Source organism: Camellia sinensis, chromosome 14 (genome assembly GCF_055761805.1).
Source record: "Camellia sinensis isolate YWXY chromosome 14, ASM5576180v1, whole genome shotgun sequence".
Lineage (NCBI taxonomy): Eukaryota > Viridiplantae > Streptophyta > Magnoliopsida > Ericales > Theaceae > Camellia > Camellia sinensis.
Window position 1 is genome coordinate 104,280,306 of NC_138974.1, and position 10,063 is coordinate 104,290,368.

Genomic DNA, 10,063 nt, shown 5'->3' on the forward strand with positions numbered 1-10,063 from the left:
CCTTCGCCTCCTTTTCGACAATTTCTCCCTTTTAAACCATTTCCAGATTATCCCGTTCCATTCAATTTCATTTTTTTCCCCGTCTACTGCTTAAAACAATAAAGTCGCGGTTAATCTTCGGGTGCGATCATACCAGCACTAATGCACCGGATCCCATCAGAACTCCGCAGTTAAGCGTGCTTGGGCGAGAGTAGTACTAGGATGGGTGACCCCCTGGGAAGTCCTCGTGTTGCACCCCTTTTGTCCCTTTTTCCACCACCCCCCTCCCTTTTTTTTTTCCCCGGACAGCCTGTCCAATTTTTAGCCCATTCAATCGCCTTCGCCTCCTTTTCGACAATTTCTCCCTTTTAAACCATTTCCAGATTATCCTGTTCCATTCAATTTCATTTTTTTCCCCGTCTACTGCTTAAAACAATAAAGTCGCGGTTAATCTTCGGGTGCGATCATACCAGCACTAATGCACCGGATCCCATCAGAACTCCGCAGTTAAGCGTGCTTGGGCGAGAGTAGTACTAGGATGGGTGACCCCCTGGGAAGTCCTCGTGTTGCACCCCTTTTGTCCCTTTTTCCACCACCCCCCCCCTTTTTTTTTTCCCCGGACAGCCTGTCCGATTTTTAGCCCATTCAATCGCCTTCGCCTCCTTTTCGACAATTTCTCCCTTTTAAACCATTTCCAGATTATCCTGTTCCATTCAATTTCATTTTTTTCCCCGTCTACTGCTTAAAACAATAAAGTCGCGGTTAATCATCGGGTGCGATCATACCAGCACTAATGCACCGGATCCCATCAGAACTCCGCAGTTAAGCGTGCTTGGGCGAGAGTAGTACTAGGATGGGTGACCCCCTGGGAAGTCCTCGTGTTGCACCCCTTTTGTCCCTTTTTCCACCACCGCCCCCCCTTTTTTTTTCCCCGGACAGCCTGTCCGATTTTTAGCCCATTCAATCGCCTTCGCCTCCTTTTCGACAATTTCTCCCTTTTAAACCATTTCTAGATTATCCTGTTCCATTCAATTTCATTTTTTTCCCCGTCTACTGCTTAAAACAATAAAGTCGCGGTTAATCTTCGGGTGCGATCATACCAGCACTAATGCACCGGATCCCATCAGAACTCCGCAGTTAAGCGTGCTTGGGCGAGAGTAGTACTAGGATGGGTGACCCCCTGGGAAGTCCTCGTGTTGCACCCCTTTTGTCCCTTTTTCCACCACCCCCCCCCCCTTTTTTTTTTCCCCGGACAGCCTGTCTGATTTTTAGCCCATTCAATCGCCTTCGCCTCCTTTTCGACAATTTCTCCCTTTTAAACCATTTCCAGATTATCCTGTTCCATTCAATTTCATTTTTTTCCCCGTCTACTGCTTAAAACAATAAAGTCGCGGTTAATCTTCGGGTGCGATCATACCAGCACTAATGCACCGGATCCCATCAGAACTCCGCAGTTAAGCGTGCTAGGGCGAGAGTAGTACTAGGATGGGTGACCCCCTGGGAAGTCCTCGTGTTGCACCCCTTTTGTCCCTTTTTCCACCACCCCCCCCCCTTTTTTTTTTCCCCGGACAGCCTGTCCGATTTTTAGCCCATTCAATCGCCTTCGCCTCCTTTTCGACAATTTCTCCCTTTTAAACCATTTCCAGATTATCCTGTTCCATTCAATTTCATTTTTTTCCCCGTCTACTGCTTAAAACAATAAAGTCGCGGTTAATCTTCGGGTGCGATCATACCAGCACTAATGCACCGGATCCCATCAGAACTCCGCAGTTAAGCGTGCTTGGGCGAGAGTAGTACTAGGATGGGTGACCCCCTGGGAAGTCCTCGTGTTGCACCCCTTTTGTCCCTTTTTCCACCACCCCCCCCCCCTTTTTTTTTTTTCCCCGGACAGCCTGTCCGTTTTTTAGCCCATTCAATCGCCTTCGCCTCCTTTTCGACAATTTCTCCCTTTTAAACCATTTCCAGATTATCCTGTTCCATTCAATTTCATTTTTTTCCCCGTCTACTGCTTAAAACAATAAAGTCGCGGTTAATCTTCGGGTGCGATCATACCAGCACTAATGCACCGGATCCCATCAGAACTCCGCAGTTAAGCGTGCTTGGGCGAGAGTAGTACTAGGATGGGTGACCCCCTGGGAAGTCCTCGTGTTGCACCCCTTTTGTCCCTTTTTCCACCACACCCCCCCCCTTTTTTTTTCCCCGGACAGCCTGTCCGATTTTTAGCCCATTCAATCGCCTTCGCCTCCTTTTCGACAATTTCTCCCTTTTAAACCATTTCCAGATTATCCTGTTCCATTCAATTTCATTTTTTTCCCCGTCTACTGCTTAAAACAATAAAGTCGCGGTTAATCTTCGGGTGCGATCATACAAGCACTAATGCACCGGATCCCATCAGAACTCCGCAGTTATGCGTGCTTGGGCGAGAGTAGTACTAGGATGGGTGACCCCCTGGGAAGTCCTCGTGTTGCACCCCTTTTGTCCCTTTTTCCACCACCCCCCACCCTTTTTTTTTTCCCCGGACAGCCTGTCCGATTTTTAGCCCATTCAATCGCCTTCGCCTCCTTTTCGACAATTTCTCCCTTTTAAACCATTTCCAGATTATCCTGTTCCATTCAATTTCATTTTTTTCCCCGTCTACTGCTTAAAACAATAAAGTCGCGGTTAATCTTCGGGTGCGATCATACAAGCACTAATGCACCGGATCCCATCAGAACTCCGCAGTTATGCGTGCTTGGGCGAGAGTAGTACTAGGATGGGTGACCCCCTGGGAAGTCCTCGTGTTGCACCCCTTTTGTCCCTTTTTCCACCACCCCCCACCCTTTTTTTTTTCCCCGGACAGCCTGTCCGATTTTTAGCCCATTCAATCGCCTTCGCCTCCTTTTCGACAATTTCTCCCTTTTAAACCATTTCCAGATTATCCTGTTCCATTCAATTTCATTTTTTTCCCCGTCTACTGCTTAAAACAATAAAGTCGCGGTTAATCTTCGGGTGCGATCATACCAGCACTAATGCACCGGATCGCATCAGAACTCCGCAGTTAAGCGTGCTTGGGCGAGAGTAGTACTAGGATGGGTGACCCCCTGGGAAGTCCTCGTGTTGCACCCCTTTTGTCCCTTTTTCCACCACCCCCCCCCTTTTTTTTTCCCCGGACAGCCTGTCCGATTTTTAGCCCATTCAATCGCCTTCGCCTCCTTTTCGACAATTTCTCCCTTTTAAACCATTTCCAGATTATCCTGTTCCATTCAATTTCATTTTTTTCCCCGTCTACTGCTTAAAACAATAAAGTCGCGGTTAATCTTCGGGTGCGATCATACCAGCACTAATGCACCGGATCCCATCAGAACTCCGCAGTTAAGCGTGCTTGGGCGAGAGTAGTACTAGGATGGGTGACCCCCTGGGAAGTCCTCGTGTTGCACCCCTTTTGTCCCTTTTTCCACCACCCCCCCCCCCTTTTTTTTTTCCCCGGACAGCCTGTCCGATTTTTATCCCATTCAATCGCCTTCGCCTCCTTTTCGACAATTTCTCCCTTTTAAACCATTTCCAAATTATCCTGTTCCATTCAATTTCATTTTTTTCCCCGTCTACTGCTTAAAACAATAAATTCGCGGTTAATCTTCGGGTGCGATCATACCAGCACTAATGCACCGGATCCCATCAGAACTCCGCAGTTAAGCGTGCTTGGGCGAGAGTAGTACTAGGATGGGTGACCCCCTGGGAAGTCCTCGTGTTGCACCCCTTTTGTCCCTTTTTCCATCACCCCCCCCCCCCTTTTTTTTTTCCCCGGACAGCCTGTCCGATTTTTAGCCCATTCAATCGCCTTCGCCTAGTTTTCGACAATTTCTCCCTTTTAAACCATTTCCAGATTATCCTGTTCCATTCAATTTCATTTTTTTCCCCGTCTACTGCTTAAAACAATAAAGTCGCGGTTAATCTTCGGGTGCGATCATACCAGCACTAATGCACCGGATCCCATCAGAACTCCGCAGTTAAGCGTGCTTGGGCGAGAGTAGTACTAGGATGGGTGACCCCCTGGGAAGTCCTCGTGTTGCACCCCTTTTGTCCCTTTTTCCACCACCCCCCCCCCCTTTTTTTTTTCCCCGGACAGCCTGTCCGATTTTTAGCCCATTCAATCCCCTTCGCCTCCTTTTCGACAATTTCTCCCTTTTAAACCATTTCCAGATTATCCTGTTCCATTCAATTTCATTTTTTTCCCCGTCTACTGCTTAAAACAATAAAGTCGCGGTTAATCTTCGGGTGCGATCATACCAGCACTAATGCACCGGATCCCATCAGAACTCCGCAGTTAAGCGTGCTTGGGCGAGAGTAGTACTAGGATGGGTGACCCCCTGGGAAGTCCTCGTGTTGCACCCCTTTTGTCCCTTTTTCCACCACCCCCCCCTTTTTTTTTCCCCCGGACAGCCTGTCCGATTTTTAGCCCATTCAATCGCCTTCGCCTCCTTTTCGACAATTTCTCCCTTTTAAACCATTTCCAGATTATCCTGTTCCATTCAATTTCATTTTTTTCCCCGTCTACTGCTTAAAACAATAAAGTCGCGGTTAATCTTCGGGTGCGATCATACCAGCACTAATGTACCGGATCCCATCAGAACTCCGCAGTTAAGCGTGCTTGGGCGAGAGTAGTACTAGGATGGGTGACCCCCTGGGAAGTCCTCGTGTTGCACCCCTTTTGTCCCTTTTTCCACCCCCCCCCTTTTTTTTTTCCCCGGACAGCCTGTCCGATTTTTAGCCCATTCAATCGCCTTCGCCTCCTTTTCGACAATTTCTCCCTTTTAAACCATTTCCAGATTATCCTGTTCCATTCAATTTCATTTTTTTCCCCGTCTACTGCTTAAAACAATAAAGTCGCGGTTAATCTTCGGGTGCGATCATACCAGCACTAATGCACCGGATCCCATCAGAACTCCGCAGTTAAGCGTGCTTGGGCGAGAGTAGTACTAGGATGGGTGACCCCCTGGGAAGTCCTCGTGTTGCACCCCTTTTGTCCCTTTTTCCACCACCCCCCCCTTTTTTTTTTCCCCGGACAGCCTGTCCGATTTTTAGCCCATTCAATCGCCTTCGCCTCCTTTTCGACAATTTCTCCCTTTTAAACCATTTCCAGATTATCCTGTTCCATTCAATTTCATTTTTTTCCCCGTCTACTGCTTAAAACAATAAAGTCGCGGTTAATCTTCGGGTGCGATCATACCAGCACTAATGCACCGAATCCCATCAGAACTCCGCAGTTAAGCGTGCTTGGGCGAGAGTAGTACTAGGATGGGTGACCCCCTGGGAAGTCCTCGTGTTGCACCCCTTTTGTCCCTTTTTCCACCACCCCCCCCTTTTTTTTTTCCCCGGACAGCCTGTCCGATTTTTAGCCCATTCAATCGCCTTCGCCTCCTTTTCGACAATTTCTCCCTTTTAAACCATTTCCAGATTATCCTGTTCCATTCAATTTCATTTTTTTCCCCGTCTACTGCTTAAAACAATAAAGTCGCGGTTAATCTTCGGGTGCGATCATACCAGCACTAATGCACCGGATCCCATCAGAACTCCGCAGTTAAGCGTGCTTGGGCGAGAGTAGTACTAGGATGGGTGACCCCCTGGGAAGTCCTCGTGTTGCACCCCTTTTGTCCCTTTTTCCACCACCCCCCCCCCTTTTTTTTTTCCCCGGACAGCCTGTCCGATTTTTAGCCCATTCAATCGCCTTCGCCTCCTTTTCGACAATTTCTCCCTTTTAAACCATTTCCAGATTATCCTGTTCCATTCAATTTCATTTTTTTCCCCGTCTACTGCTTAAAACAATAAAGTCGCGGTTAATCTTCGGGTGCGATCATACCAGCACTAATGCACCGGATCCCATTAGAACTCCGCAGTTAAGCGTGCTTGGGCGAGAGTAGTACTAGGATGGGTGACCCCCTGGGAAGTCCTCGTGTTGCACCCCTTTTGTCTCTTTTTCCACCACCCCCCCCCCCTTTTTTTTTTCCCCGGACAGCCTGTCCGATTTTTAGCCCATTCAATCGCCTTCGCCTCATTTTCGACAATTTCTCCCTTTTAAACCATTTCCAGATTATCCTGTTCCATTCAATTTCATTTTTTTCCCCGTCTACTGCTTAAAACAATAAAGTCGCGGTTAATCTTCGGGTGCGATCATACCAGCACTAATGCACCGGATCCCATCAGAACTCCGCAGTTAAGCGTGCTTGGGCGAGAGTAGTACTAGGATGGGTGACCCCCTGGGAAGTCCTCGTGTTGCACCCCTTTTGTCCCTTTTTCCACCACCCCCCCCCCTTTTTTTTTTCCCCGGACAGCCTGTCCGACTTTTAGCCCATTCAATCGCCTTCGCCTCCTTTTCGACAATTTCTCCCTTTTAAACCATTTCCAGATTATCCTGTTCCATTCAATTTCATTTTTTTCCCCGTCTACTGCTTAAAACAATAAAGTCGCGGTTAATCTTCGGGTGCGATCATACCAGCACTAATGCACCGGATCCCATCAGAACTCCGCAGTTAAGCGTGCTTGGGCGAGAGTAGTACTAGGCTGGGTGACCCCCTGGGAAGTCCTCGTGTTGCACCCCTTTTGTCCCTTTTTCCACCACCCCCCCCCCCTTTTTTTTTTCCCCGGACAGCCTGTCCGATTTTTAGCCCATTCAATCGCTTTCGCCTCCTTTTCGACAATTTCTCCCTTTTAAACCATTTCCAGATTATCCTGTTCCATTCAATTTCATTTTTTTCCCCGTCTACTGCTTAAAACAATAAAGTCGCGGTTAATCTTCGGGTGCGATCATACCAGCACTAATGCACCGGATCCCATCAGAACTCCGCAGTTAAGCGTGCTTGGGCGAGAGTAGTACTAGGATGGGTGACCCCCTGGGAAGTCCTCGTGTTGCACCCCTTTTGTCCCTTTTTCCACCACCCCCCCCCCCCCGTTTTTTTTTCCCCGGACAGCCTGTCCGATTTTTAGCCCATTCAATCGCCTTCGCCTCATTTTCGACAATTTCTCCCTTTTAAACCATTTCCAGATTATCCTGTTCCATTCAATTTCATTTTTTTCCCCGTCTACTGCTTAAAACAATAAAGTCGCGGTTAATCTTCGGGTGCGATCATACCAGCACTAATGCACCGGATCCCATCAGAACTCCGCAGTTAAGCGTGCTTGGGCGAGAGTAGTACTAGGATGGGTGACCCCCTGGGAAGTCCTCGTGTTGCACCCCTTTTGTCCCTTTTTCCACCACCCCCCCCCCCTTTTTTTTTTCCCCGGACAGCCTGTCCGATTTTTAGCCCATTCAATCGCCTTCGCCTCCTTTTCGACAATTTCTCCCTTTTAAACCATTTCCAGATTATCCTGTTCCATTCAATTTCATTTTTTTCCCCGTCTACTGCTTAAAACAATAAAGTCGCGGTTAATCTTCGGGTGCGATCATACCAGCACTAATGCACCGGATCCCATCAGAACTCCGCAGTTAAGCGTGCTTGGGCGAGAGTAGTACTAGGATGGGTGACCCCCTGGGAAGTCCTCGTGTTGCACCCCTTTTGTCCCTTTTTCCACCACCCCCCCCCCCTTTTTTTTTTCCCCGGACAGCCTGTCCGATTTTTATCCCATTCAATCGCCTTCGCCTCCTTTTCGACAATTTCTCCCTTTTAAACCATTTCCAGATTATCCTGTTCCATTCAATTTCATTTTTTTCCCCGTCTACTGCTTAAAACAATAAAGTCGCGGTTAATCTTCGGGTGCGATCATACCAGCACTAATGCACCGGATCCCATCAGAACTCCGCAGTTAAGCGTGCTTGGGCGAGAGTAGTACTAGGATGGGTGACCACCTGGGAAGTCCCCGTGTTGCACCCCTTTTGTCCCTTTTTCCACCACCCCCCCCCCTTTTTTTTTTCCCCGGACAGCCTGTCCGATTTTTAGCCCATTCAATCGCCTTCGCCTCCTTTTCGACAATTTCTCCCTTTTAAACCATTTCCAGATTATCCTGTTCCATTCAATTTCATTTTTTTCCCCGTCTACTGCTTAAAACAATAAAGTCGCGGTTAATCTTCGGGTGCGATCATACCAGCACTAATGCACCGGATCCCATCAGAACTCCGCAGTTAAGCGTGCTTGGGCGAGAGTAGTACTAGGATGGGTGACCCCCTGGGAAGTCCTCGTGTTGCACCCCTTTTGTCCCTTTTTCCACCACCCCCCCCCCTTTTTTTTTTCCCCGGACAGCCTGTCCGATTTTTAGCCCATTCAATCGCCTTCGCCTCCTTTTCGACAATTTCTCCCTTTTAAACCATTTCCAGATTATCCTGTTCCATTCAATTTCATTTTTTTCCCCGTCTACTGCTTAAAACAATAAAGTCGCGGTTAATCTTCGGGTGCGATCATACCAGCACTAATGCACCGGATCCCATCAGAACTCCGCACTTAAGCGTGCTTGGGCGAGAGTAGTACTAGGATGGGTGACCCCCTGGGAAGTCCTCGTGTTGCACCCCTTTTGTCTCTTTTTCCACCACCCCCCCCTTTTTTTTTTCCCCGGACAGCCTGTCCGATTTTTAGCCCATTCAATCGCCTTCGCCTCCTTTTCGACAATTTCTCCCTTTTAAACCATTTCCAGATTATCCTGTTCCATTCAATTTCATTTTTTTCCCCGTCTACTGCTTAAAACAATAAAGTCGCGGTTAATCTTCGGGTGCGATCATACCAGCACTAATGCACCGGATCCCATCAGAACTCCGCAGTTAAGCGTGCTTGGGCGAGAGTAGTACTAGGATGGGTGACCCCCTGGGAAGTCCTCGTGTTGCACCCCTTTTGTCCCTTTTTCCACCACCCCCCCCCTTTTTTTTTTCCCCCGGACAGCCTGTCCGATTTTTAGCCCATTCAATCGCCTTCGCCTCCTTTTCGACAATTTCTCCCTTTTAAACCATTTCCAGATTATCCTGTTCCATTCAATTTCATTTTTTTCCCCGTCTACTGCTTAAAACAATAAAGTCGCGGTTAATCTTCGGGTGCGATCATACCAGCACTAATGCACCGGATCCCATCAGAACTCCGCAGTTAAGCGTGCTTGGGCGAGAGTAGTACTAGGATGGGTGACCCCCTGGGAAGTCCTCGTGTTGCATCCCTTTTTCCACCACCCCCCCCTTTTTTTTTTCCCCGGACAGCCTGTCCGATTTTTAGCCCATTCAATCGCCTTCGCCTCATTTTCGACAATTTCTCCCTTTTAAACCATTTCCAGATTATCCTGTTCCATTCAATTTCATTTTTTTCCCCGTCTACTGCTTAAAACAATAAAGTCGCGGTTAATCTTCGGGTGCGATCATACCAGCACTAATGCACCGGATCCCATCAGAACTCCGCAGTTAAGCGTGCTTGGGCGAGAGTAGTACTAGGATGGGTGACCCCCTGGGAAGTCCTCGTGTTGCACCCCTTTTGTCCCTTTTTCCACCACCCCCCCCCCCTTTTTTTTTTCCCCGGACAGCCTGTCCGATTTTTAGCCCATTCAATCGCCTTCGCCTCCTTTTCGACAATTTCTCCCTTTTAAACCATTTCCAGATTATCCTGTTCCATTCAATTTCATTTTTTTCCCCGTCTACTGCTTAAAACAATAAAGTCGCGGTTAATCTTCGGGTGCGATCATACCAGCACTAATGCACCGGATCCCATCAGAACTCCGCAGTTAAGCGTGCTTGGGCGAGAGTAGTACTAGGATGGGTGACCCCCTGGGAAGTCCTCGTGTTGCACCCCTTTTGTCCCTTTTTCCACCACCCCCCCCCCCTTTTTTTTTTCCCCGGACAGCCTGTCCGATTTTTATCCCATTCAATCGCCTTCGCCTCCTCTTCGACAATTTCTCCCTTTTAAACCATTTCCAGATTATCCTGTTCCATTCAATTTCATTTTTTTCCCCGTCTACTGCTTAAAACAATAAAGTCGCGGTTAATCTTCGGGTGCGATCATACCAGCACTAATGCACCGGATCCCATCAGAACTCCGCAGTTAAGCGTGCTTGGGCGAGGGTAGTACTAGGATGGGTGACCTCCTGGGAAGTCCTCGTGTTGCACCCCTTTTGTCCCTTTTTCCACCACCACCCCACTTTTTTTTTC

The 10,063-nt window shown here is 48.2% G+C and overlaps 32 non-coding genes across 32 annotated transcripts; all 32 read left to right on the top strand.

The window, feature by feature from the left end:
- Positions 1 to 119: 119 nt before the first annotated feature.
- On the top strand, positions 120 to 238 carry LOC145808722 (5S ribosomal RNA). Its single transcript, XR_014352192.1, has one exon. It is a non-coding gene; the product is annotated as a 5S ribosomal RNA (ribosomal RNA).
- A 197-nt stretch (positions 239 to 435) lies between these two features.
- Positions 436 to 554, top strand: LOC145808723 (5S ribosomal RNA). Its single transcript, XR_014352193.1, has one exon. It is a non-coding gene; the product is annotated as a 5S ribosomal RNA (ribosomal RNA).
- A 196-nt stretch (positions 555 to 750) lies between these two features.
- On the top strand, positions 751 to 869 carry LOC145808724 (5S ribosomal RNA). Its single transcript, XR_014352194.1, has one exon. It is a non-coding gene; the product is annotated as a 5S ribosomal RNA (ribosomal RNA).
- A 196-nt stretch (positions 870 to 1,065) lies between these two features.
- LOC145808725 (5S ribosomal RNA) lies at positions 1,066 to 1,184 on the top strand. The gene has a single exon (XR_014352195.1). It is a non-coding gene; the product is annotated as a 5S ribosomal RNA (ribosomal RNA).
- Positions 1,185 to 1,382: 198 nt separating this feature from the next.
- Positions 1,383 to 1,501, top strand: LOC145808959 (5S ribosomal RNA). Its single transcript, XR_014352448.1, has one exon. It is a non-coding gene; the product is annotated as a 5S ribosomal RNA (ribosomal RNA).
- Positions 1,502 to 1,698: 197 nt separating this feature from the next.
- On the top strand, positions 1,699 to 1,817 carry LOC145808726 (5S ribosomal RNA). The gene has a single exon (XR_014352196.1). It is a non-coding gene; the product is annotated as a 5S ribosomal RNA (ribosomal RNA).
- A 200-nt stretch (positions 1,818 to 2,017) lies between these two features.
- LOC145808728 (5S ribosomal RNA) lies at positions 2,018 to 2,136 on the top strand. Its single transcript, XR_014352197.1, has one exon. It is a non-coding gene; the product is annotated as a 5S ribosomal RNA (ribosomal RNA).
- A 197-nt stretch (positions 2,137 to 2,333) lies between these two features.
- LOC145811105 (5S ribosomal RNA) lies at positions 2,334 to 2,452 on the top strand. Its single transcript, XR_014354657.1, has one exon. It is a non-coding gene; the product is annotated as a 5S ribosomal RNA (ribosomal RNA).
- Positions 2,453 to 2,649: 197 nt separating this feature from the next.
- On the top strand, positions 2,650 to 2,768 carry LOC145811106 (5S ribosomal RNA). The gene has a single exon (XR_014354658.1). It is a non-coding gene; the product is annotated as a 5S ribosomal RNA (ribosomal RNA).
- Positions 2,769 to 2,965: 197 nt separating this feature from the next.
- Positions 2,966 to 3,084, top strand: LOC145809740 (5S ribosomal RNA). Its single transcript, XR_014353302.1, has one exon. It is a non-coding gene; the product is annotated as a 5S ribosomal RNA (ribosomal RNA).
- A 195-nt stretch (positions 3,085 to 3,279) lies between these two features.
- LOC145808729 (5S ribosomal RNA) lies at positions 3,280 to 3,398 on the top strand. The gene has a single exon (XR_014352198.1). It is a non-coding gene; the product is annotated as a 5S ribosomal RNA (ribosomal RNA).
- A 198-nt stretch (positions 3,399 to 3,596) lies between these two features.
- On the top strand, positions 3,597 to 3,715 carry LOC145808730 (5S ribosomal RNA). Its single transcript, XR_014352199.1, has one exon. It is a non-coding gene; the product is annotated as a 5S ribosomal RNA (ribosomal RNA).
- A 199-nt stretch (positions 3,716 to 3,914) lies between these two features.
- LOC145808731 (5S ribosomal RNA) lies at positions 3,915 to 4,033 on the top strand. Its single transcript, XR_014352200.1, has one exon. It is a non-coding gene; the product is annotated as a 5S ribosomal RNA (ribosomal RNA).
- Positions 4,034 to 4,231: 198 nt separating this feature from the next.
- On the top strand, positions 4,232 to 4,350 carry LOC145808733 (5S ribosomal RNA). Its single transcript, XR_014352202.1, has one exon. It is a non-coding gene; the product is annotated as a 5S ribosomal RNA (ribosomal RNA).
- A 195-nt stretch (positions 4,351 to 4,545) lies between these two features.
- On the top strand, positions 4,546 to 4,664 carry LOC145809267 (5S ribosomal RNA). The gene has a single exon (XR_014352780.1). It is a non-coding gene; the product is annotated as a 5S ribosomal RNA (ribosomal RNA).
- A 193-nt stretch (positions 4,665 to 4,857) lies between these two features.
- Positions 4,858 to 4,976, top strand: LOC145808734 (5S ribosomal RNA). The gene has a single exon (XR_014352203.1). It is a non-coding gene; the product is annotated as a 5S ribosomal RNA (ribosomal RNA).
- A 195-nt stretch (positions 4,977 to 5,171) lies between these two features.
- LOC145810089 (5S ribosomal RNA) lies at positions 5,172 to 5,290 on the top strand. Its single transcript, XR_014353655.1, has one exon. It is a non-coding gene; the product is annotated as a 5S ribosomal RNA (ribosomal RNA).
- Positions 5,291 to 5,485: 195 nt separating this feature from the next.
- On the top strand, positions 5,486 to 5,604 carry LOC145808735 (5S ribosomal RNA). The gene has a single exon (XR_014352204.1). It is a non-coding gene; the product is annotated as a 5S ribosomal RNA (ribosomal RNA).
- A 197-nt stretch (positions 5,605 to 5,801) lies between these two features.
- LOC145809092 (5S ribosomal RNA) lies at positions 5,802 to 5,920 on the top strand. The gene has a single exon (XR_014352586.1). It is a non-coding gene; the product is annotated as a 5S ribosomal RNA (ribosomal RNA).
- Positions 5,921 to 6,118: 198 nt separating this feature from the next.
- Positions 6,119 to 6,237, top strand: LOC145808736 (5S ribosomal RNA). Its single transcript, XR_014352205.1, has one exon. It is a non-coding gene; the product is annotated as a 5S ribosomal RNA (ribosomal RNA).
- A 197-nt stretch (positions 6,238 to 6,434) lies between these two features.
- LOC145809216 (5S ribosomal RNA) lies at positions 6,435 to 6,553 on the top strand. The gene has a single exon (XR_014352720.1). It is a non-coding gene; the product is annotated as a 5S ribosomal RNA (ribosomal RNA).
- Positions 6,554 to 6,751: 198 nt separating this feature from the next.
- On the top strand, positions 6,752 to 6,870 carry LOC145808737 (5S ribosomal RNA). Its single transcript, XR_014352206.1, has one exon. It is a non-coding gene; the product is annotated as a 5S ribosomal RNA (ribosomal RNA).
- Positions 6,871 to 7,070: 200 nt separating this feature from the next.
- On the top strand, positions 7,071 to 7,189 carry LOC145808739 (5S ribosomal RNA). Its single transcript, XR_014352208.1, has one exon. It is a non-coding gene; the product is annotated as a 5S ribosomal RNA (ribosomal RNA).
- A 198-nt stretch (positions 7,190 to 7,387) lies between these two features.
- On the top strand, positions 7,388 to 7,506 carry LOC145808740 (5S ribosomal RNA). Its single transcript, XR_014352209.1, has one exon. It is a non-coding gene; the product is annotated as a 5S ribosomal RNA (ribosomal RNA).
- Positions 7,507 to 7,704: 198 nt separating this feature from the next.
- Positions 7,705 to 7,823, top strand: LOC145809006 (5S ribosomal RNA). The gene has a single exon (XR_014352501.1). It is a non-coding gene; the product is annotated as a 5S ribosomal RNA (ribosomal RNA).
- A 197-nt stretch (positions 7,824 to 8,020) lies between these two features.
- LOC145808741 (5S ribosomal RNA) lies at positions 8,021 to 8,139 on the top strand. Its single transcript, XR_014352210.1, has one exon. It is a non-coding gene; the product is annotated as a 5S ribosomal RNA (ribosomal RNA).
- A 197-nt stretch (positions 8,140 to 8,336) lies between these two features.
- LOC145810120 (5S ribosomal RNA) lies at positions 8,337 to 8,455 on the top strand. The gene has a single exon (XR_014353686.1). It is a non-coding gene; the product is annotated as a 5S ribosomal RNA (ribosomal RNA).
- Positions 8,456 to 8,650: 195 nt separating this feature from the next.
- Positions 8,651 to 8,769, top strand: LOC145808742 (5S ribosomal RNA). The gene has a single exon (XR_014352211.1). It is a non-coding gene; the product is annotated as a 5S ribosomal RNA (ribosomal RNA).
- Positions 8,770 to 8,966: 197 nt separating this feature from the next.
- On the top strand, positions 8,967 to 9,085 carry LOC145809130 (5S ribosomal RNA). The gene has a single exon (XR_014352624.1). It is a non-coding gene; the product is annotated as a 5S ribosomal RNA (ribosomal RNA).
- Positions 9,086 to 9,271: 186 nt separating this feature from the next.
- Positions 9,272 to 9,390, top strand: LOC145808743 (5S ribosomal RNA). The gene has a single exon (XR_014352212.1). It is a non-coding gene; the product is annotated as a 5S ribosomal RNA (ribosomal RNA).
- A 198-nt stretch (positions 9,391 to 9,588) lies between these two features.
- LOC145808745 (5S ribosomal RNA) lies at positions 9,589 to 9,707 on the top strand. Its single transcript, XR_014352214.1, has one exon. It is a non-coding gene; the product is annotated as a 5S ribosomal RNA (ribosomal RNA).
- A 198-nt stretch (positions 9,708 to 9,905) lies between these two features.
- On the top strand, positions 9,906 to 10,024 carry LOC145808027 (5S ribosomal RNA). The gene has a single exon (XR_014351502.1). It is a non-coding gene; the product is annotated as a 5S ribosomal RNA (ribosomal RNA).
- The last annotated feature ends 39 nt before the right edge of the window (positions 10,025 to 10,063 follow it).